Raw genomic sequence first — 23,540 nt, forward strand, 5'->3', positions numbered from 1 at the left:
GGAATAAATATCTTAACATGACCTTATTAAACAAAGCAGCTATTGGAAAAATTGTTACCTTCTTCTCCAACTGCATTCATCTGCAGAGTCCTGCACATGCTTATCGTAGTCAATACATGACAGTTACATCATTAACAATCAGAGAGGAATACCAAGCTTACTTCTCATTCATTGAATAACTTGTGTTCTTTCAGCATTATTTCATGGAAAGGGCATCTGAAAATAACAGATCAGGATTAACATCTGTGCCAAACTGCTCTCTGTTAAGTTAGTGGGATGTGAAATAAAACATGTGAAAATTCAATCTCAAAGTTTTTCAGTCATTATCATCCTCTGCATCTGTTTTGTCTTTTCTAAGGGTCAAACACAAATTCCATCACCACTCTATTAACTTCCTGCTGCCTGCTTAAAGGGTGAATTACTCAAAGGCTGAAGCCTCCTCCTGTTACTGTGGTTAGCAAAGTCTTCTATCTGCTGAATCAGGTTCCAGTCAGGATATCTCAAGCTGCTGCTACTAGTAATTATGTTTTCTTTCCTCTCTGTTGTTATTCAAACAACAACAAACTATTTTGTATTTTGGAACAATCTTGACTTCCATCCTCTGAGGAGTGTCCTAGGACTTAGCCCCTCCTTGCACCTAACAGGTGCTTTCATTTACTCCATACCTACTCTGTAATAGCAAATTCTACAGAAAAAAAAAATAATGGTTCTGACAGTGGAGGAAAATGAGCTACCAAACAGAGGACACAGAGGACACCTTCCAGTCTGACATCGCAAGGGAGTGGCCTTACTTGGCAGGAACCATGTAACAGATAGACTGAATCTGATAGACTGAACAGGTACAAATCAGATGTACAAAACACACTTCCAGTGGTTTGGAGAACCACCAGAATCCCTAAACACAGATAAGCAACTCTGAAATGGACACATTTTTTTCTTTCTGCTTCTGGAAAGCTGATGGTGAAAAATAGCACCACCAGCTAGACAGCCCTGCTTCTCTGCACTTTATTTATTAATTCTTTTCTTTTAAATAATAAAAGAGGCCATTCTTTTTACAGAAATCAAACTGCAGATTCAATCCAGGGTAAATGCGTGGCTGGACCAAACTACAAAGTTACTGATGAAAAACCACATAAAAGAGGTCATTCCTATGTTAGAATTCTAACCAGGCGGTAGTGAAACTGATAGAGCAAAATTGTGGTAACATCACATGGCATCTCGGCCATTATGTACACTTTGCAATAGTTCATTTTTAAAAGGATACTGCCAATCCCAACTGAGAGTACACACAAATATTTACCTAACATAATAGTGCAACAACTCACAGAGATGAAATAAGCTTTTATGGCAAGTTCAAGTTCCCTGCCTGCGTCTCCCCTTGTGTGGTTCCTCCACAGTATATAAACGCTGTCAAGCATTTTCCTTGGCTTCTTTAAAATTAACAACAATTATATTTAGCTTTTAAGGTGAAACAAACCTTTTAATTGAGACAGGATTTAATTAAATCCATCTTATTTAAATTTAACGTAACAGCCCCAAGGCGGGAAGGGAAAGGCACGAAAAGGTGAAGAATCAAAGAGTAACATAGGACATTAATCAAACTCGAACTAGAATGAAATGTTGATTCCTCTGCATATTTTCCAGAGAAACTTTCAATATTGTGAGGACTTTCTTGAAAATTGCTTTTCACTGACTATCTCTCATACCTCATAGGGTTTCTGTTTTAAGGCTATGTGATAAGCAGAATGTTACGGGAGCATTCTAGGTATACAGGACGTACTTGGGTGCTCAGCTTGGTTTAGCAGTTACACAAACTATTGTGTAACTGCTAAATGGAGTATAATGAAATTCTTCATGAAACTAACACCTCACAGATATTTTATGTCCTTTTTTATTTCTGTTTTTTTTTTGTTTGTTTGTTTGTTTGGTTGGTTGTTTTCTTTTTTTTTTTTTTTTTTTTTTTTTTTTTTTTCCATTTAAAGCAATATTTGTTCTTCTAATTTTTAAAAATAAAGAAAGCCACAAGATCTTGTTTAAATGTTTTGTTTACATAATTTGAAGGAAAATAGTTTGAACTTAGGTTTTTAAGTTTGGCAGGCATGAAATATTTTTAAACTATCCTAATGTAAAAATCTAGGTAGATTAACTTCAGTAGAATAACCAGTGCTCACCAAACTATTTCTGAGTTGACAACAGGGATAATAAAACAGAAACCCCAATAATTTTGGAACCTCATACGGAATTCATTTTCTCCGCAAAATTAAGAGACCACTGAGAATGGAAGTGAGACAGAGAACTGCTGAACTCCTCCATCTCTAGAACAGCTGTTAAAATATGAAAAGATCCTAAAAGATAAACTCCCAGAAAACTCTGATTTTATGAGTTAGGGTCTTCAGTGTTCATGCTATATCTAAATTATTGAGGTCTACATATTGCAACAAAAGATAGGCCTCTTTTTGCCTTATGTTGACTGACAATACAGACAATTTTCATCAACAGAAAGCAACGGAGAAATGAACATTTGAACATTTTTAGGAACACACCAAAGGATTTCCTGGAGTTTCGGAATTCCTGCCTAATATCCAAAATATCAAAGAAAGTGGTTCTCAAGCAGACAGATATGAGAAACCTCTACAATGATAATGTGGCTGCCCATCTGCCTACTGAAAATGAAATCTATTTATGGCCTCACAGTACAGGCAAACAAGATTGATATGACTTTAGAAAACCTTGGCCAGCTGAATTGCTCCAAACCTGTCCTTCACATGATGTGCTGTTATATTTTTGTTATGATGTTAAAACAACACTGTCATTTCCTTAGAATAACCAATACTGTAATTTGAAAAACCAAGGTGATGGGAATAGATCAAGTCAAGAGTTATTTTGGCTTAAAACTTAAATGTCCGATGAACCGGGTGAGACAGAATCACACAAAACTACTGCATAACAGTTGTGGGAACACAAAGGGTTGTTTGAGGATTTCTAAACTGCAAAGGCAACAAAGCATAAGATGTAGGGAGATCAGATCAGGGAAGCTATGCAGCTGTTGGTATGTTAAGGTCTTAAAGTTCTATAAATTACAAAAGTGACATGGAAAAATCAGTAAGATTTGATGGTCATAAGAAGAACTGGGCAGGCCAACCCTACCTTTCCCAAATTCCTAATAAATTATCCTAATAAATCCTAAAAAAAAATGTTATCAGATCATTGTATTCCAAAAACAACAGTCTAATGAAAACCAACATTTTGGAACGTCATATATGCCACTGTATATTATTATTTCACTGTTGCTAAAATACAGTGTTTAAGGTGACATTAGCAGCAGACTGATTTAACGTCCATTTGGAAGGCAATTATGCAATTTTAATTCCATTTACTTTCGCTGTGCTTTTTAAACTCAGCTCTGACAGAAAGGAAGTCAGACATCTGGATAAATGAGGTAGGCTGATTGAATATTGATAAGCCAATTTTTAATTTATCAAGGTTATCTGGAGGTGCTAACCTGGTGCCACATACTAACAAGAAATATCAACACACTAAGTGATGTGTGCAGTGAAATATTTCTTTGGGGAAACAGCTCTGGATGGGCTGGGATTATTAAAATTAGAACCTTGCAGTGGGGATAGAAAGTGACTTCCTGAGGGGAAATTAAAAGCAGGTGCGAAGTGTGACAGAGAGACAGAGATGAATAGGTGGCAAGTTTTATACTTTGCTCAGACTGAAACATAAAAGCCACATCAAATCAGTACAGATGAAAGAGAAAGAAAGAGAGAGAACTACCTTTGTGAAAAGTACAGTTAACATGGCACAAAAAATGCTAATGTTTCGCTTTTCCAAATTTTCACAGCAGGGCAGGTAATCATTACAGACCTTTACAGCACACTCTCTGCATTGTCACAATCCACAAGGCTTGGCAGCCGCCCACATAAGACCACGTCCAAACAGCAGAGAGCGGGTGAGCAAGCATTGTTCTTCAGTCTCAGGGATTCAGAGCAGAGCACAGCACATTGCAGCAAGAATAATGTCACAGAAATATGCAAGACTGTGGGGAAAAAGAAGCACAGATTGGCCCATGGAAGCATTTCAATAAAATGGCATTTTGTAGTAGCATGGGAGCAATCTCAGATATTTGCATGTTTGTTTTCATTAGAGAGAAGTCATTAGAATATTTCATTTCATAGATTTGTTGATAATTTAAATGCAACGTGAGACTCTCAAGTAAACATCAGTGTGGGCAGAAAAGAGCAGAAATAAAGCTTTTCTTCAGGATTTTTTCTTGTGAATCTAGAAGTACTGAAACTTTACTTCAGAACTTCAGTCAGAATAAGAAAATAAAAAACAGGGGATTTTGATGCATGGATAGAAACTGCTTTGAAACACTGCTTCCTTCAAATTCTAATGGTTCCTCAAATACTTCTCAATAATCTTATCTCATAGTTTATAAAATTTATAAGAGGATAATCATTTCTTAGAAGACAATTAGCCTACATGGACATGTTTGCCTGATAGTTAAAATCAAATAACACAGGCACATGACTGTAGCTGCAACCTGCCTCCTAACTGGAACTAAATCAGCTTGCCACATTTGTACACATCAAGATAATTTTCTTTTCACATGTTTTAGCTCCTGCCCACTCTCTACTATGTCAGCAGTAAGTAGAATAACTGTGGCATCTCACGTTCCCCCTGACTGGTGCCAGCTGGGATGGCCGCAGTAGCAATGTCTCAGTGTTGACTGTTGGCAGCGTAGCTCTAGGCATGGGTTTTCTGCCATAGCTATGTTATGATGCAACTTCACAGATCACTTCCTTGTCACTGCCCTGCATGAAATAAACTGAGGTATTCAATGAAAATTTCCTGTCGTTACTCATCTTTACATCTTTTCAAATTTTGCAAGACCTTACTTACTGCAACCTTTCACCTTTATTTATAACAGTGTGGGACATACAGATTGAAATAGGATTCCCCCTAACTTGAACCAGAAGTGTCTTCTTTCATCAATTCCTCAAACGCTTTTCCCTAACAGTCTCTCAGATTTTCATAGTTTGTAGCAGATAAATGCTGTAGCTGCTTTACATTTCAGAGACAGACACAAAAATGTTCTTACAGCATTTTCCCCCAGATAGAAACACAATTAAGTACACCAGAGAGAGTGCCCGTGCATCTCCCTGTCACATGTATCATTCTAGTCTCATGCTTTTCATCTGTTCACTGTTCTACATGCTTCTGTGATTTTTCTCCTGTATGAAACAAATTACCCCTGGTTTGTGTTTAAACACTTATGTGTTTAGTTCTTCTTAAGGTTTTTCTTAATTCTTCACTTATTTAAAATAATATCTCCAGACTTTGTTAGATTGCTTATCTTTTGCTAGGGAGATCCCATCTTCATTACAAAGACAAATTTTTTTATACCCCATATATGTGCGTTCGGTCTGTTCAGAGTAGAATTCTGTCCTTCATGGCTTTACAGCTGGTTACAACTGAGCACAAGCTATATCATTAGCTCATGGTTTGTCCTCCTTTTAGGACAGCTTACCACCAGCTGCACATTTTGGCCTGCCATTTGTAAAATCTGCTCCCCCCCACACACACTTTTTTTTTTTTTTTTTTCTCCCCATTTGGAGGGGACTCATTTAATAGAACTGTCTGAAATGAAAATGATTCATTGAAAAGGTAGCTTCAGAACCTGTCTTAGCACCTACCTATGTACTCCACCATTTCCCAATTGACAACTTGATCAGAAGCATGTTATTGTTTCTAAAAGCTTACCTTCATGTCTGCATATAAGGTTGCATTTCTTGTTTGTTCTGAAAATACTGGTGTTTCAGATTGTTACAAGGTTTTCCCAGCAATAAAGAAATAATACTGGGTGTTTGCTGTAAAATAAAGCAGAATAAAGCAAAATAAAATATATAAAAACATAAATTCATACATCCGAAAAGACAGGCAAATATGCCAATAAATGCATAGTGTTTAGATCTACACATTTGAGACAGATTCTGATTTTTTGCATTCAATGCACTGTAAATGAATCAAAGCCAAGATAAAGGAGTAAATCACTACTATGCTTGAATAAAGATAACTAACTCCCGATAAAGAAATTTTTAAAGAATTATTCTAGATTCCAAAAATTATTTCATGCTGCCACAGTTTTTCTGTGCTTGTAAAACATATCTGATTTTATCACTGCAGCTGAGATTCTTCATGATTATAAGTTTTTACTGGTCACATTCCTCTCAAAGACAACACAAAGGAGCATAGAGAAGCTGGAACTGAAAAGGGCATAGTCTGAATTCGACCTCTTTTCAATGACCCATACTACTGTCTTGGTTCAATTCCTCTTACGTCTTAGAGGCTATCAATTGGAAATAGAAATCTGAAATATTAAACTGATAATGCGCAACTTTAATTTATTTCAGACATTATCATACTGTATCAATTTGCACAGCTCTGAGAATCAGTCTCTGTGAATTAATGATGCATCTCCATATCTGCATGGAAAAGATAGAGGGCTGTGACAACGTTTACATCTGATACTATTAGAGTCTCTCCAATGATAATCATTAACAAGTCCATTAATGAGAATATATTTCCCTGAGGCACTATGGCCATTTGGCATTGTAATCTAAATCTATAGTCTCCAGAAACTCTATTCGGAAGGCAATGAAGTAAGTGCCTGAACTATATAAAGGTTATCAGTCAAATTATCTCACTGAGCAAAGAAAGGTGACAGAGACTTCATTCAATATTGGCAGTATAGAAGATTAAAATGTACAATTGTCTATTTTTGTAAACTAATAACTACTAGAAATGCAGTGAAAAGCTAAATCCTGAATTCCAAAGGCTTTGAATAACCAAGCAACAAATACCCAGATCCTTAACTTTTAAAAGGTTGTATTTTACTGGAGTAACAATGGTAAGAAACTCATCTCACTGGTTATTTTAAGCATCTAATAATAATGACAGACTTGTTAGAGCACAAATCCTGTTGGCCTGAAATCTGTACCATCACTTATTTAGATATGACTGAATTAAGAGCTACTGCAATATGCATTTCCTTATTGCTCAGCAGATGAAACAAGGGTTCAAGGAACAGAATAATTGCTTTCATTCCAATTTTTCCCCTCTTTAAATAAAAATACAAACTTATTTCTATCTGCTTTGAAACCAGTTTCACCTAAAACACAGTGATAATCATTCCCCCTACACTGTGTATCTAAGTTGACAGCTTCACAAGCAACAAATATTATGGGCAAAAATAGACAGCTGTTCCCAAGTCCTAATATTTACTGACAGAAAGTGGGCGGGCATCATTGCTGCAACCTCTCCCTCTACAACTTTAGAGCAAACAGAATTGCAGACTTCTGGACAATACTCTTGGCATCCTTCATCTATGTTAAATGAAAAGCTTGCTGGAGTCAAGAAAATGGAAGTCTTCCTTTAAACATGTATTACTGAAGACGATTTTTCTTAAACCACCATAATATCACCTCCAGTTATTCTCATTAAAAGTCTCTTCATGAAGGCACACTTTCCCTGAATGTCAGTATTAAGTGAAGCAAAATAAATTATGCCCAAAACATAAAGAAAGTATAGTTTCGAGTACTGAAGCTATGGGTAATCATGCCTGGAAAACAACCTAATATCTCTATAACCTAGTATAACCTACTATACTATATATATAACCTACTATATTATATATAGACTATAGACTACATATACTTATATACTATATAAGTAGACTTATAGACTATAACCTAGTATCTTTATAGCCTCTAAGATCTCTGCTGAACAAGTCCCATATTACCACAGATCTGCCCTGATCCTGAAGGATTTTGCTTTTGTGGATAAATATCAATTTATCTTGAAAATATTACAGAAGTTGAAAGACAACTAGCAATAAATTATTATTATTATTTTTTTTTGATTATATTGCAATACAGATGTAAACAATTTCCTCAAGAGATAGCACTGATCATCTGTTATTTTGGGGATTATCAAAGTTTTTTTTTTTTTTTTCCCCAGCAATAAAATCTATCGATTTAGAAGCTGCTTGCGTTTTTCACTCCATGTATCCTGAGGAGATCCTGTATGGAGATTGACTGTTAGCACAGAATTGAATACTAATGTCTTTTCACATGTTTATCATATTCATGATGAGCCCCATCCTTTATTAACATACTGACATGAGAAATAAAATAAATGTGGAGGAGATTGAATCCTACACCTGTTTAATGTGAGATTCTTATTTATTTTTTTTTTGGTGTAGCTGCTGTGAGAAACAGAGGAATGAACTAGACAAAACCTTCAGTTTAATCCAGTGTAAGAAATTCTGTCTGTGTAAGCAATACCTTGTTTAGAAAAGCCTTAAACATCTTCTGTTTCCCTGTAGGTCTCTCTCAGACATGTTGTATTTATGTGTTTTTACATGTATTTACATGTTGTATTTACAGACGTGGTAATTACATACTCAGCTTGTGTCTTTCTTCAGTTTCTTTAGCTATGCTACAATTTCAAGGTTAATTTCCTAGAGTGAAAAACATGCTTTAAAATTTCATCTATCACATACTTCTCTTAGCTGTAAGGGAAATGTTAAGACCATCAAACTTTGGAAGCTATTATCACTGTCTAAGAATCTAACATTTAAAAACAGAACTTGAAATTTCAAATAACAAATATGTTATAATTTACTCAGTGAACAGTTCTGAAGAACTGCTTGTGAAATGTTACATTTAGAAATGTAAAGCAAGTCTTGTATTATAAAATACAATGAAGTGTTTTAAAATCCAAATCCATCCACTCTCTCAAAAGGAACAGATTATTTGTTCCTGGAAATAAGCACACTGCTAGATTCAGAATATGTTTGCCAACTCTGAGCCTGGATTAATGTTTCAATGTGAAGACATAATACCTTGGAAAGAGAAAACAAACATAATGAACCTGACAAGAACAGCAGTGCACACAGGGGTTAGCCATGGGAACAAGAACTGTACCAAAATTAATGACTTCTAGAGAAGCGCAACTCCTTCATGATCATCTTAAACAGTTGCCAATGATGAGGACAACTTTCAACATTAAATATAGTAAATAGGCTTTCTTTAAAAAAAAAAAAAAAGGCAAAGAAAAGCAGAGATTAAAGAATGGTCTCATATTCAACTGAAGTAATACATAGTGATGAATTTTCTGAAACACTGAGAAGCATGCGTCAGCACACAAAGGTACTTGAACCGTATTTGTGGCAATTCACAAGAAAACTTGAACTCAAATTTCCCAGCAAAATCTTTCTTTCCCAGTATATTCAACCACCTGGGTGTTCTAACAGTGTTGCTCTCATCCTTTGTTGCACTGGCTGAGCAAAATGTCAGGCAGAGTTCTACATCAACACTTCTGCAAATGCAGTTGAATTCAAATTCTTAACAAAACTACTTAAAAAATACTCACTAGATTTTTCACTATCCCTATCGTATTTTTTTTTCTGGTATACAGAGCAGTACTTGCTTTTCTTAAACAATCAACTGATTATTTTTTTTTTTAACTGGCTCACAGGAACTTCAGCAAACTACTTTATCTGTTGTCTCAAGTAGGTGCTTACTATCTATGTATTTACATTAATTTGGCACCTTCAAATTTAAAAAGAGACATAACTTAAGATTAATTTAATCTTCTTTACAGGATAATTTCTCTAATATTTTACATACAGTGCAGCATTACAGTCTCCAAATTCTATTTCAAGCAGGGTATTAAGAGTTGTCTGCTTCTGTGATTCATTATGTTCTGCTTTAGAGTATACTAATGCATAACTTGCACTACTGAATTGTCTCCTTGAGGTTTGGCATCTTCTTAACAAGGCCATCTCTGGCAGGAACATGGCTTCCATGGTAATAAAGTAGCAGAGAGATTTCTAATTACCTTGGATAGCTAACCTTCATTATTGTTCCATGACTTCACTGAGTCAGTGTTCCTGGAAATCACTCATCACAGTCAATGCCTCCAAACAGGCTGACTCTGCAAGACAGGAAAAAAGTTGTTTTAATGACTTAGAAATAATAATCAGAAATATACAGAGAGATGAAATGGAAAAGGAGAAAGAAAACACTGTTATGCAATGACATGAAAATTAAAACAAAGCAAAATAGGAGAGAACAGAAACAGATCAAGTGGGAAAGCAAGACTGTGTAGAACGCAGCAGAATGGGAAGAAAGCTCAGGGACAAATAGTCAGAATAACTACTCTTGTTTCTCCATAAACAGAGAAGTTGTGCGTCAAGTATCTCAGTCTAGGTACATATACAGACTAACGTCAGCTTTCTGTACAGTATCTACCTCTCTAGTCTTCTGGGGTAATTTCACAAGTCAGGCTCAAGCTCTTCCAAAAAGGCTACAAACTGAAGGGAACACCAGTTTCTATGGACAATTGCTCCCTGACCTGTGTAGTTTTATAAGAAAAACAAACAAAACAAAAACCTAACTCTCTAGATTGGCCTTGCTGGGTCTCCAAACACACTTCTATGCAAATCATATGGCAGCCCACTTTTGGGAGAGAAATTGGCTGTTGCTGGCAGTTCACAGTCTCAAAGAAAGCTTTTAGTAACTTGTTCACTTCTCTATATCTGACTATAAACAAACCTTTTGTTATCCTCTAAAATACCAGTTGTACTGGGAGTATGCAGAGCTTCAGAAAGGATTATATTTATCAAGACTGTTGCTGCAAATATTACTTTTACAGTCTCAAATGTCATCTTCAAATCTAAATGCCTGCAAGTCTCTGATATGGCTACATCAATTCTGATTGGATCACCCTGTAACAAACTGTCAAGTCTTGCTGGTTTTGTGGTTGTGTGCCCTTACCTTTTCCTTTCTGTAGTCTGCAACATCTTTCTGGGAATGTATTATTCATTGGGAAATTTAAGACCTGCACTTGTCTTTTCAATGAAAGAAAATATTCACCAGCTTTATAAACAGTAAAAAGGGCTGTAAACATATTCACAGAAATGAAATGGAGCAATTTTCTTATCGGTTTGAATGTAAATACCACAGTACAAGACATGCAGAACTGACTGCAGAACCATATTTTGTTATGCTGTTGGCATATACATGATGCTTCGTACTTGGGAAAAATTGATGTTGCAAATGCTGTTTGACTGACCAAGTCACGAAGAAAAAATAATTTTGTCATTTGTGCCCTGTTTTATAGCAGTAGCATCTGATTAAATAGTGGTCTAAAACCATAGCTTCCCATAATCTCATGACCACCACAAAGTATATACAACCTTTTTAAATTTCAGTTGCTGCTGATGTTTAGACAAGTATTCCAGTTAAAATATTTGCCTTCCAAAATTATTTTCACAGTAATTTTTCAGTGAATTTTGGATACTTTCAATCATTCATGTTTCCTACTTTCAAGCATGATCTGCAGTTACCTGCCATGGAGAGAAAAATCTTCATCCCTGATACTAGTGCCATACAGGGAATATGGGGACAAAGAAACGTCAGGCAGCAGAAACCTTTCTGCCAGACTGTGAGATAGTAAGACTCATACCGATTGTCACTCCTGAACCAAGACCTAAGCTGAGACTTGCTTTTCTCTATATGTTTTAGTTTTGGGAAACTGTAGAGAAAAAATGAAGTAGAAGGACTACATTAAAGTCTTCTGAGATTGTCAGATATTCAGGACCTCGCAAAGGAAGAAGGGTTGAGAGTAGGACTAGGATACAAATTTGGATCTTAGAAAGGCACTCCAAACATTTTGTTAAAAGTGCTTTTTTTAGAGTTGGTCATTTTTTCTATCTTTTACTATTTTTAATTACTCAACTAATGCAAGAACTGACTCCCAAATAGGACAAAAATATGTGTTCCAACAGAACAAGGCATTTTCTAAAACTACTTATGCCTTTTTGGAAGGAAAGGAATTTCAGAGGTCTTCTGAGATGAGAACTAAATATTTTTTAAATAAGCTCATTTAAGTTTCTTATACAATGCCTTGACTAGAATTACTTGCATCTTTAGCTTCATCCTAGCAACCAATTGCAGCCCCAAAATAACTTTGTAGATTGTCCTCCCATAGGTAGTTTTGAGTCTTTTGAAATAACAAGTACCATGTGGCATAATTACAGGGGATAATTTGGTAGCACAGAGAATATAATCGCACAGTATTTCATAACTGAGTCATCTCAGAGACAGAAATTAAAAGTAGCAACAAAAAATAAATTGATTGTAAGCTTAAAATATTCTGGCCAATAAATGAAAACATCCAACATACTTCACATGTATGTGCTACAAGTAGCTCTGGGTAAATTATGCAGCACCTGGTAAATACTGTTAATTCACTTGCATCTAAGTTAATTACAGATTCAAGCAAGCAATCAGATATGATTAAATTACTTTTTGGGAAATGATCAAATGGTTCAGGCTGAAGGAAGACAGCTTAAAATAGACCTTAAAAGGTAGCACTAATTAGGCAAACTCTTAATTCTACTTATTTTTCAGCTTCAGAATTTTCTTCAGCTTCAGGGACAAATTTTCCTTTCAGAGCACCATGTGAAAAACAGCTGTAATCATTGCAGGGATTATACAGGTAAACTGAAAGCAGAATTTTAACCTCCCATGGTTAAAATTCTTTTGGTTAAAATTTCTTTTGACCTCTTTTATACTCCAAAAAGTATTTGACCAAAACAAACAAAACAAACAAACAAACAAACCAACCAACCAAGCTTTGAGAAAAAACATATACCTGTTCTTACCGAGTTTTCGTAGTGACTTATGACAACTGGTCCTGATACTGTGGTGAATTCACACATCAACTCCCTTCTTTAGAAAGACATTAAAATTAGGGACTATTAGAACATTCTGAAAGCAAGAGGTGGAAGAAAACAGCTAAGCAAGCAGCATTACTTGAGAAGAGAGAATAAGTAGGGAGAGGAAGGAGATGGGAGGTCAGGAACTCTGGAGTCATTTGGGAAGCTATTTTCCATAATGCAATATGCAGAATGATTAATATCACCCAGAATATAAATGATCTCATATCTGTCTCTGACATCGTCTCTCAACGAGGCCCATTTTCCATTTTGATTAGAAGTTACCTGTTCCTCCCTGACTTCCTTAATGCTCTTCCCTTTCTCACCTATTCTTAGAACTGTCATATTTTCACTTTTTTCATTGCACCAAAATATGCCTCCTTCAGTAACCTCAAAGTACCTTCCTTCTACCTCTTGTTTCCATTTTTAATCACACTAGAAACTTCAGTTAAAAACAAAACAAAAAAAAAAAACCCTCTCACAACCATAGTTTTCAACATACAGACCTAACACACAGAAACATTTTGCATTTACATTTTACAGAAACAAATTACAACCAACTCCTTCTTCTGCAGTAAAAAGACAAACCTCTGTACCTACATCACCAGGAAACTGCCTGATTAAAGATCATGGGGTAGCAAATGTGTTTTTAAGTGTCACTAATGACAGCAAAAGATAACTTTGTACACCCAAGTACAGCCATGCTGTAATAATCACTATTAACAATAATTGCCACATTTTTCCTGTTTAATACAATAGGTCATTGCATAAAGACAAGTGACATGTGCCTTATGGATAGGTAAATCTTGGTTTATATTCAGGATCTACCTAATACCATGCAATCTTACAATCTCTAATTGCCAGGAAAGTATTTCAGACCTCCAATAATGCCCAAACCTGTTTTATGATCAAGAATGCTGTGTACATGGTGCAAGCTGAACAATTACAGATATAGCCAAATACATGTTTTGCTTTTAATAATGTACTAGTAATAGTTTTTCCATTCTTCTCTCTCAATAAAACTATTTTACCACACCAATACTTTACCTTGAATGGGAGTACATGTAGTACATACAGTTTAACATAAAGAACTGAGAAATGTTAAAATAATACTGAAAATCTCAGGTTTTATGAATTGTTCTGGCTACAGCTCAGGCTTTTGGAAAACACCAGCAACAAGTTCATTTACTCAGCAGTGTATTTTCCCACCTGAAGCATACTATTTGTTCATCAGTTTTGTATTACTGAGCCCCAGAGTGCAGCACTTAGATGAAGACAGAAAGGACAAAGTGTGGATGGATAGACATAAAGTGTTTATGTATGCCAGGCTGTCTGATCAAAAAAAAAAAAAAAAAAAAAAAAAGGATTACTCATAAATGGGACTTCTGAGACAAGTATTAGACACAACTGTGCCTCCTAATTCTGTGAAAATTCAAGAGAGCCTCCACTCCATTGCAGGTAGAACCTGACTAAGTAGCAAATTAGAACTTTATTCCTTTCTTCTGTTTTTCATGACTCATCTGACACTGGTAGAGGGCTTAGTCTTGCAAGACACATCTTTAGTTGTGAACTTCAGTGTGACAGATCAAGGTCTGCTACTGTTACATTTAGCAAGATCAGTTCCTTAATGTAATTGATATGCTGGAGGGGAATGTATAGTTGCTTCCAGAGGACTTTGTGTAATTAATCCATCAGACTGAGGGAAGAATGGATGGTCTCCCTGTCCTAGGTGGAATCAAATCCCTTTGGACACCCTTGAATCTTTTCAGTAAAAAGCACTTGTAAGCTCCAGGGATATAAAAGTACTTCTGAAGATATTACTGTATTTTTATTTTTAACAGACTGGTTACACCAAAATGCCAATATTTGTAAAGAAATTGCCAGTTAAGGAATTGTGAATATCACAGAAGAATCTTCGACCGCATACCTGCCTAAACAAGAGGTACTGAATATGTTCTATGAGTAATAAGCTGATAATAAGCACATATTTTGATACTAGTAAGGAGCTCCCCACCTTTAACATAAACCTCTATATTTTCATGTATAATCATATATTGAAATATACATTGGTATATATATTGATAGATTTATATATGCCAGTTCCCCTTCTGTATAATATATATAAATATGTGTATAGACATATATTAAAAAAATGTTACACACATGCAGAGATACAAAAAAATGCAAATAAATAGAGGCTCTATTACAATGGAGTAAACCAGCTGACTTTTGTGCCTACTGCACCAGTACTCAACTGTGAACATCTACATCTTCCTCCTTTTCCCAGGGACCCGCACGTCATACAAGATTTGCACTCAGTTTCCATCTTTAAAACAAATTTCACCTGAAAGAGATATCAGTACAACTTTCTGGTCACACATTTTTTCTGTAGCTCCTCCTGATCACCACCCTTTCACTGGCTGAAGCGTTATCATTTAACACTTAAACTAAACAGCTACTAAGCTCTTTGGGCTTTGGAAGGTGCCTGTTTACATACCCAGAAATAAAACTTAAAATAAATAAATAAATAAATAAAATTAACACATGGTAGGACTGATGAGAACAGCAACAGCTGTAGATGTGCAGGGGCATGAACACTACCACCACAGGGAAGTGAATCAAATTGATAAATTGTTCATTTGGGGGAATTAAGTTGATTTTTTAAATCACCTCTTTTAAATACCATCATTCCACCTTCACAAGAACTACAGCATGCATCTGTGTGCACACAGGTGAAAGTGTTAAGCATGTGTATTTCTCTCTTGTTTTGAAGCTGAAATTCACATCTTTGTTTTAAAGGGCACTACACATCAAAGTATTACATAATTGGACTATGATTTCTTCCAGAAATAACATTTGCTGTCAGTTAACACCCACTGAACACTATGGAAATGCAAAGAAAAACAGCCTGGGAACATTTAAGCTGACCCATAAACAGGCCCATGCGATACATGTGCCTTTTCTTTCAATAAACAACTCAGCCACAGGAAAGTTACCATGCAGAAAGGTACAACTTTTGGAAAATTAAGATAATCTCTGAGAATGACTGCTACTCTTTTAATGAAACTGGTGTTGCAAGATACCTCTTACTTTACTGCAGTGGCTTTTGAGCCACTTGCTCATAGCTAAGCTTCAAAGATGCATTGAAGTCAGTTAACACGTACCAGAGATGCACCAGATTTAAAATAATAACAATATAAATAAATTACATATAATACATATATATATATAAAATCGTATCTTATTCCATACCACAGACTTAATATTTCTAGGCTGCAACTTCCTATGTTTTCCATAATACCCTTGTGTCTGTCTCTGGTGAAAACACCACCAAGGAGTACACTTTTGATCTGGAAGCATTTGATGTCTTTAGGCAAGATTTTTTTTCAGAGGTTAGAGAGATTAGAAAGTTTTCTAGCTGAATCATCAGTACACATCCAGACCAGGACAACAACAACTAATGGAAATCTGGTGACCAGGACTATAACAAAACTGGTTGCTGGGTCCATATCTGTAATGGGTTTGCAGTTAACAGAAAGACAGTAGTTGAATAGGGATATGAGCTGTTCTCAGCTCTGAGCATTTCTAATTTCTTTCAACTTTATTTACAAAGAACAAAGGCAGAACAAAGAAAAAACCTTGTGAGGTTTTCTTTTAACCTGATATAAACCAGGTTTTGCAACAAAGCCTCTACGGTTGCTATTCTAGTGGTTTTCTTGAACCCTGAATACATGCTTTGAAAGCTGAGATAAATATCTGTAGCTTTTTTTTTTTTTCCTCTCTCTCTCTCTTTTTTTTTTTTTTAAATCCTTTGTACAATTCATATTCAACAGAGTAACCAGACTGCTTTCTTGAAAAATATCTGATCTTCAAGTAGGGAACAATTCATTTGACACGAGGCAATCCACCAGTGATTCTTCAGTCAATAACACAGATAGCCCACCTTCCTGTCGTGCTACGATAATGCTGAACGACAATTTTAGACTGTTTTTTTTCTTTTAAATGCTGAATTTATGTTACTATGAATGCAAAAATGGTACTCTAGCTTTCATTTCAGAAGACACTGGTTATTCTAAACACTAAAACCATTCAAACCAGCTGCTGTTTGATCAGAACTGCATGTTTCTGTGCTGAGTTTTCCTGAAGCACATTCTCTTACTACTACCTTATTTAAACATACATTTCATCTGAATTTCAGAATCACAGACTAAAATCACAGACCTTTTTTATTTTTCAAATATATCCCTAAATTAGGCTATACTAATTAAAGCAAAAAAAGCTTTGTTAAAATCCATTTAACAGTGATGTCTAACAAATAAATGTAGCAAGAAAGTTGGGGTTCCATTACATATGTGTTGCCTATTAAATTGCAAAAGCATCTCAGTAATGTTCAGATCTTGTTTATATTGGTTTAATACCATTTATTCTGGAGAAAATATAACAACATCAAGAACACCCTGATTAATTAAAACTATCATTAAAGTGAATTTTAAACTTTCTTGGCATGGTTTAATTTAGAAAAGCTTTATCCCCATAATACAGGCCATATTATCAGTATAGTTCTTTGCTTATACATACACCATTAGTATCCTCAGAGATCATTCAAGAACATCCCTAAACATGCGAATAAAGAAAGTTTTTTTTAGACAAAGAGGGATGTTGGAAAGGACTGTCTGGTGTCCCATGGCAGAAGGGTGTTTTAACCCACAAAACAAAACCAGAGAGCAAGTTTCAGTTCTGTGATTCTGCGTGACACTGAGAAATTGTTTGGTCTTAGCACAGCCCAGTTTACTAACTTTAAAAGAAAAAAAGTAACAAAACTACTTCATCTCTCATTTATCAATCTATACACTTAGACTTTTTGATTGAGTTATAAAAGAGTTTATTTGAAATTCATTCTAAAAAACAAACAAACAAACAAAAACCATACTACGACCAGCTAGTGGGCTCCATCTATGCCACAGCATAGCAACAGAAGAATTAAACTGTTAATCAATAGCAGATATTGATTTATTTATGTAGCATCAAACCAAGAATAATCTCCTTAAATGTGCATGCATTCAGGAATGCGTAGGCATTCCTGAATTTCTCCTTATTTGTACTGCCAAAGACAAAACCAGCTATTTAGATCTGTGCTGCAGCAGCAAACTCAGTTCTCATCTGTATTTTCTCTCTAAAATACTTACATCACTGAGATTTATGTCTTTCCGGGATTCTTTCTAGTGTTATCCAATTAGCCAACAATGCAAAGTAATCCTCAGGCAAAAGTGAAAGAACACACAAGGGTCCAAATGACTGGAGTTTATGAAAAAATCAGATGGATATTAAGACTCTTTCCTCTCTTACACCACATAAATACTGATACAGTGAAACTGCAGCAGTAAAACCAGGAAAAAATAAACCTCATATGACAAATAGAAAAAAGGAAGAGAGGTGAAAAATGCATCTGTGAGAAACAGAAATGGACAAATAAAGTTGTGGGTTAAGGAAACACTTCCCAAGATGATGAATACGATCTAACAAGGCCTTTATCAGCAGAAAGGACCAACTGACACTATGCACAATGGTCATTCCACATTTTTTTCTAATAAATAAATACATAAAAAGTTTTAAATTTATTTTGAACATTATTTTCGTTCTAAATAGGCCAAGTCATTTTTGCCCAAATGAATGCTCAGTTCACAGTTAACGTATGTTTGGTTTTAGTCACTCACCAACATCTGGCTAAGTGGTTCCCTGTTCTTTTCCACTCTTTTCATGTCACAAGAAACCATCTGTGGGAGACGTGGTCCTTATTTTAATGCTGGTGGTTGGTTACATCTTCTTGACTGCTTAATCTTCTGGTAAATCAGAGTAAATAAAGACTGTTGCTTCCTCTGACAGTAAAGGCAGGCCCATAAGTGACAATTAAAAGGCCTTTAGGCATGTCTGTAAATACCTGAAGGGAGAGTGCAAAGAAGACGAAGCCAGGCTCTTTTCACTGGTGCCCAGTGCCAGGAGAGGAGAGAATGGGCACTAACTGGAAGACAGGAGGTTCCCTTTGAACACCAGGAAGTACTTCTGTGCTGCACGGGAGGCAGAGCACTGACACAGGTTGCCCACAGGAGGTCTGGAGTTGATGGAGATCCTTGGAGATCTTCAAAATCCTTCAGAAAGCCTCAGCAGGAAGAAGGGCTGGACCAGGTGGCCTCCAGAGGTCCCTCCCAGGATCAACCTTTCTGTGACTCTGTGATGTGTTGACCTGGAAATCAATTATTGTAACCTGTGACCACTATCTGCTTAGCATTTTCAGACCTCCTTCTCAATCTCAGTCTTCACCATGAATGGAAATTAATGCTCAGAAAAATGATTCCGTATTTAAAAGCAACATTCAAGTTAGGGTGTTTCACAGAAAGACAGTACAATGTCATGAAAATCCACACCAAAATTGTGTGCATTTTCTATTTAAAAACTGAGTTACTTTCAAAACAGTGAAAACTTCCGTAGTGAATGACATGTACAACAGGCAAAAATCCTACATTGTTTATTTAAAAAGCAAAATACATCTCTTGCTTAAAATCAAAGTGAAATGAAAGATCTGTTGATGTACCCTACCATCCAGAACTTGCTTCTTCCACATGACAGTACTAAACTAAAAACAAAAGTTTGACACAAATGTGATTAGCAAATTTACTGGCACATCCACTCAAAACACATAAAACACACACTGCTGGGCTTGACGTCAAAAAGTTATAAATCAACTCAACACAGAAAAAAGCTGGAGGAATCTGACGTCAGACGAAAAGGCCCATAAGTGACAGAAGCCTGGTTTCAGCCACCTGCACGTGCATGGATTACACTACCACCTGTGAATGACATGCATGCTGACACTGTACTGTGGTCTAGGCTTTTAACCTGCCTATCTAGCCAGCCAAAAGCAGTTTTCTGTCTCCAGCTAGCCCAGCTGCTATTTATGAATATTTTAATTCTCATTAAAAACACATCACTTCTACCCTCCACTTACAGCTTCACAGGGTTGCTTGAGGCACATGTACAAGCTACCTAATTCCTCCAAAGAGTTGCTAGCAATTCGGATTTTAGGACTTAAAGTTTTGACATATTTACTGGATACTTTGTGGGTATGCTTGGTCATTCACAGAATGAGCCTGATAGGCTATACCTTCCTGTACATTTTGTGCAAGAACATTTCTTTCTGTTGAATTTATTATCATGACTCACCATCTTTTCCCTCTGTAGAGCAGACTATGATTCTTGAGGGATCCCTATCCCAGTCCCAGCAGTTGTATTTCTTTGGAAGAAAGAAAGTGGTCTCATCTCTGTCCTAGGACAAAGGATCTTTGAAACCTTTCTCTCTTCCTTCACTTCATCATCACTTCCACCCACTCCAACTCGTCTCCTATATTATCAGCCCCAAGGCTGACTCGTGGTCTTATCAAACCTCAGCAGCCCACCTTTCCTTTAAGCTCCTTTTCTCAGCCACTTTGTACAGTCTCTCCTTGATATATTGTCTCTCTTTCTTCCTTCCTTTTAGTTCAAAGGGCTCTTTGCCTAGCGAATCTCCACACATGCACCTGTATGGTATTTTTGCACAAGCCATACAACCTGAATAAAGGAATAATTTAAAGCACACTAGAAGATATGAATGGCAGCTGTGCTATGTGCCAATTAACTTATAATGGGGTTCTTCAGAGCTGAAAGCTAAATGAATATCTTAACATGAGAAAAAAAAAAATAGTAGTGAACAGTACCCAAAAGATCTATCTTATGCTACATTAAAAAGAAGATACACATCCTCCAAGACTAACATATTAATTTTAAAATACTGATGATTGTATAAGACTTATTGCACAGTGTTGACTTCAAGAGTTGAAACATACTATTAACATGAAAAAAACGTTATCGAGAAAGTAATTCAGAATCCTCAATCATTTAATAGATGTGTATATCAGTCTTTTCCATTCCCTCACTTCTACATTAGCATTTACCCAATTGCTTCACCTCACAAGATAGACAGTGGGTCAGAGATTGTAGAAGTGAAAGCAATCTAATTTCTAAAGTATCTGCTATTCCCTTATGATTCTTAATTTGTCTTTTATTCTACTGAGCAGATAATTAAAAGAGCTTCATGAAATAAAATTGGCAGACAGCTTGCACAACCAAGATAAATCACGATTGTTACATCCTAACACGTTATAAAGACACAAATAGTATGGAAATATTCCAAAGAAATGACATAGGAACAATTGACTGAGATCCACCCAGTTTTTCTGCTCAAGTCTTTTATCCAAGAATATACTTTAAATTATTAAGCTATCTTTCCTTAGCCATGCAGTGCCTGTTCTTAAGCACTATCACACTGAAGGAGTTCAATAAAATACCACTAGTCTTGACCTTTTATTAACTTTGGTTCACTACTCCTACTTTCTAGGACTGATAAGTTCAGCTTGCACTACACAGTGCCTGTTTCACTCCTACCTGTGCAATACCTTTGTTTTCTTTTTTTCATGACTAGTTCGCCTTTATATTATGCTGTTGAAATAACATTTTTTCCTTGAAAAAATAAAATGAAACAAACAACCAAATATTCATCTTAATTCATCAGTTTCTCCATCACACACGAAGCAGTGGAAAGAAGTAACTGTTATAAACTGGTTGTACCTAGATTGTACTTTTTTTTTTTTTTTTTTTTTTTTTTTTTTTTTGGTATTTATAAATTATAAGAGCAGGGAAATTGATTAGCACTGGAACAAACCAAGTAGAGCTGGTATGTGCCTTGGAATACTTGCATGAATTACTAATGGAAAAATAATTCTGTCTCCCCCATGCTGCTTCCTGTCCTTCCCAGCTTTGTTCTCCCCTAAAATCATATGCTTCTCCCTAAGGTATTTTGGACTGCTGCAAGGGAGTAAAGAGCTGAGGATTGCTTCATTTCTTCTTGCAGATGAGTGTGGTACTGAAGAAAATGAAGTGAAATAGAGGGCCTACCCTCCAAAATGGTGAGGAACCACTTCCCTCTCACAGCAAGTCAAGGAGATGTCCCAGACGGATGAAGAGTCCCCTTCTGTACGTTCAGCCTATGCTGTCTGAGCAGAGACAGCATAGCTCAGCCCCACTGCTTCAGCTCCCCAGCAGATACCCACAAAGGGTCAAGGCAGGAGCACAGAGGGAGCTGCAATCACCCCCAAGTTATGGAAATGGAGAAGAAAAAAGAGAAAACTGTTTCCCAGGAATAAGTGGGAACGTGCACAACACATGACTGTCTCACACTGACCTCTCCTTTAGCTTGTGGAAGATGTTTACCTAGTTAAATGTCAACAGCCCAAAACTAGCTTGCTTCGTAATGCAGTGAAATACTGATGTCAATAACTGGATTCAAAGTATGTGAAATGTACTTCTCTGTGCTCCTTAATAAGCCTGACTTTTTACAGCTGACCTACAGAAAGGTCCCAGAGCTCCATACCGATTAGTCTGCAGACTACGTACTTGAAACACCTCTGCTGTCAGCAGCAAGCTAACAACTTTCTATCTAGTCATCTCAAAAGCAAAGCATATTTCTTCCTTGCAACCAGCTGAAAACATTTAATGCTTTGACCTCCAGAAAGCACACTGCAAGATTACTCCCAAAATTACAAGACGGTGTTAGAAAGCTAATGGACTGCCACTGTCGCAACTGCAGGGACAACAGGACTCTTCCCTCCCAGAGCTGTGGATCTGCTCTTGCATGGTATGTCAACAGCTATGTGGCTGCTTGCTTACAACTGTAGCAGTTCCTGTGGCAACCATTGTTTCATATTCTGTCACAGAAAATCCATAAATATATGCGATTACAATACACAGGATAAGGTAAGTGGGTTAAAGATGTTACAGCACATTAGATTTACATGTGTTAGAGTGACATCTGACTAGATGTCATCTATGAAAGTTTCATATTATACATGTAGCATAAACATACATGCTAGAGTGTAAATAGAATAATGAATGATGGAAGATTCACTATAGGGCAGCTGTAAGGGAAGACTATTAGATATGTAGTCATTACCAATGGACTTGATTGTTTATACACACTGTTTCCCCCCAGTTTCAAATGGTCAGGTTTGCACATCCCTGAATTCCCAAAAACTGCTGCTCATATGCCTCCGTGTGGGCAGAATCGGGAATACAGCCAAGAATGAAATGAGCAGGAGGAAAAAAGGCTATATTCTTACAGCTGGAGGGGACCTACAAATGGAGCACTGGAGGAGCCGGGCAGCACTGCTCTGGGCAGGCACTGGCAGCCGCTCCTGCCCAGGCTCTCAGCCTGGCACCTGCAACAAAACACAAGGTTCCCAGCTGCTCAGAAATAAGAATCTCTGGACCACACAGCCTCGCCACCGCGCTGTAGCATTTTTAAGTGGTTCCCAATTCCCATTAGTGGCAGATAGGGCTGCCTTCGGCTTGCAGCCTCTGTGAGTCTGGCAGGCCTGGGTGCTGTGCCTGCCTCCTTTATGTGAAGGTTTTTCTGAAATACAGACAGGCAATGCCAGCTGAAGTTTGATTAAAGCCTGCCATATCAACCTTTTGCTGTCTTTGTGCAGGGCTGGAAGAAGGAGGGAGGGGGAAAATTTGGAAAGTTCCAAGTACCTATTTTCTATGAAAATCTCATTTTTCTATAACTTTTAATGAGTTTTAAATAAACCTGTTATCAACAGGCATATTATGTGAATTAATACAGAGCACTAGAATGAAATGTAAAATGTGTTCAAAAAGA

The 23,540-nt window shown here is 36.5% G+C and overlaps 1 long non-coding RNA gene across 1 annotated transcript; it reads right to left on the reverse strand.

The window, feature by feature from the left end:
• Nucleotides 1-18,823, reverse strand: LOC311439567. The gene is made up of 6 exons (XR_014694822.1): nucleotides 18,732-18,823; nucleotides 18,508-18,633; nucleotides 9,910-10,005; nucleotides 5,770-5,876; nucleotides 3,871-4,042; nucleotides 1-216 (listed from the first exon to the last, which is right to left on the reverse strand). It is a non-coding gene; the product is annotated as an uncharacterized lncRNA (long non-coding RNA).
• Between the last annotated feature and the right edge of the window lie 4,717 nt (nucleotides 18,824-23,540).

This window comes from Aythya ferina, assembly GCF_964211825.1.
Source record: "Aythya ferina genome assembly, chromosome: 7".
Lineage (NCBI taxonomy): Eukaryota > Metazoa > Chordata > Aves > Anseriformes > Anatidae > Aythya > Aythya ferina.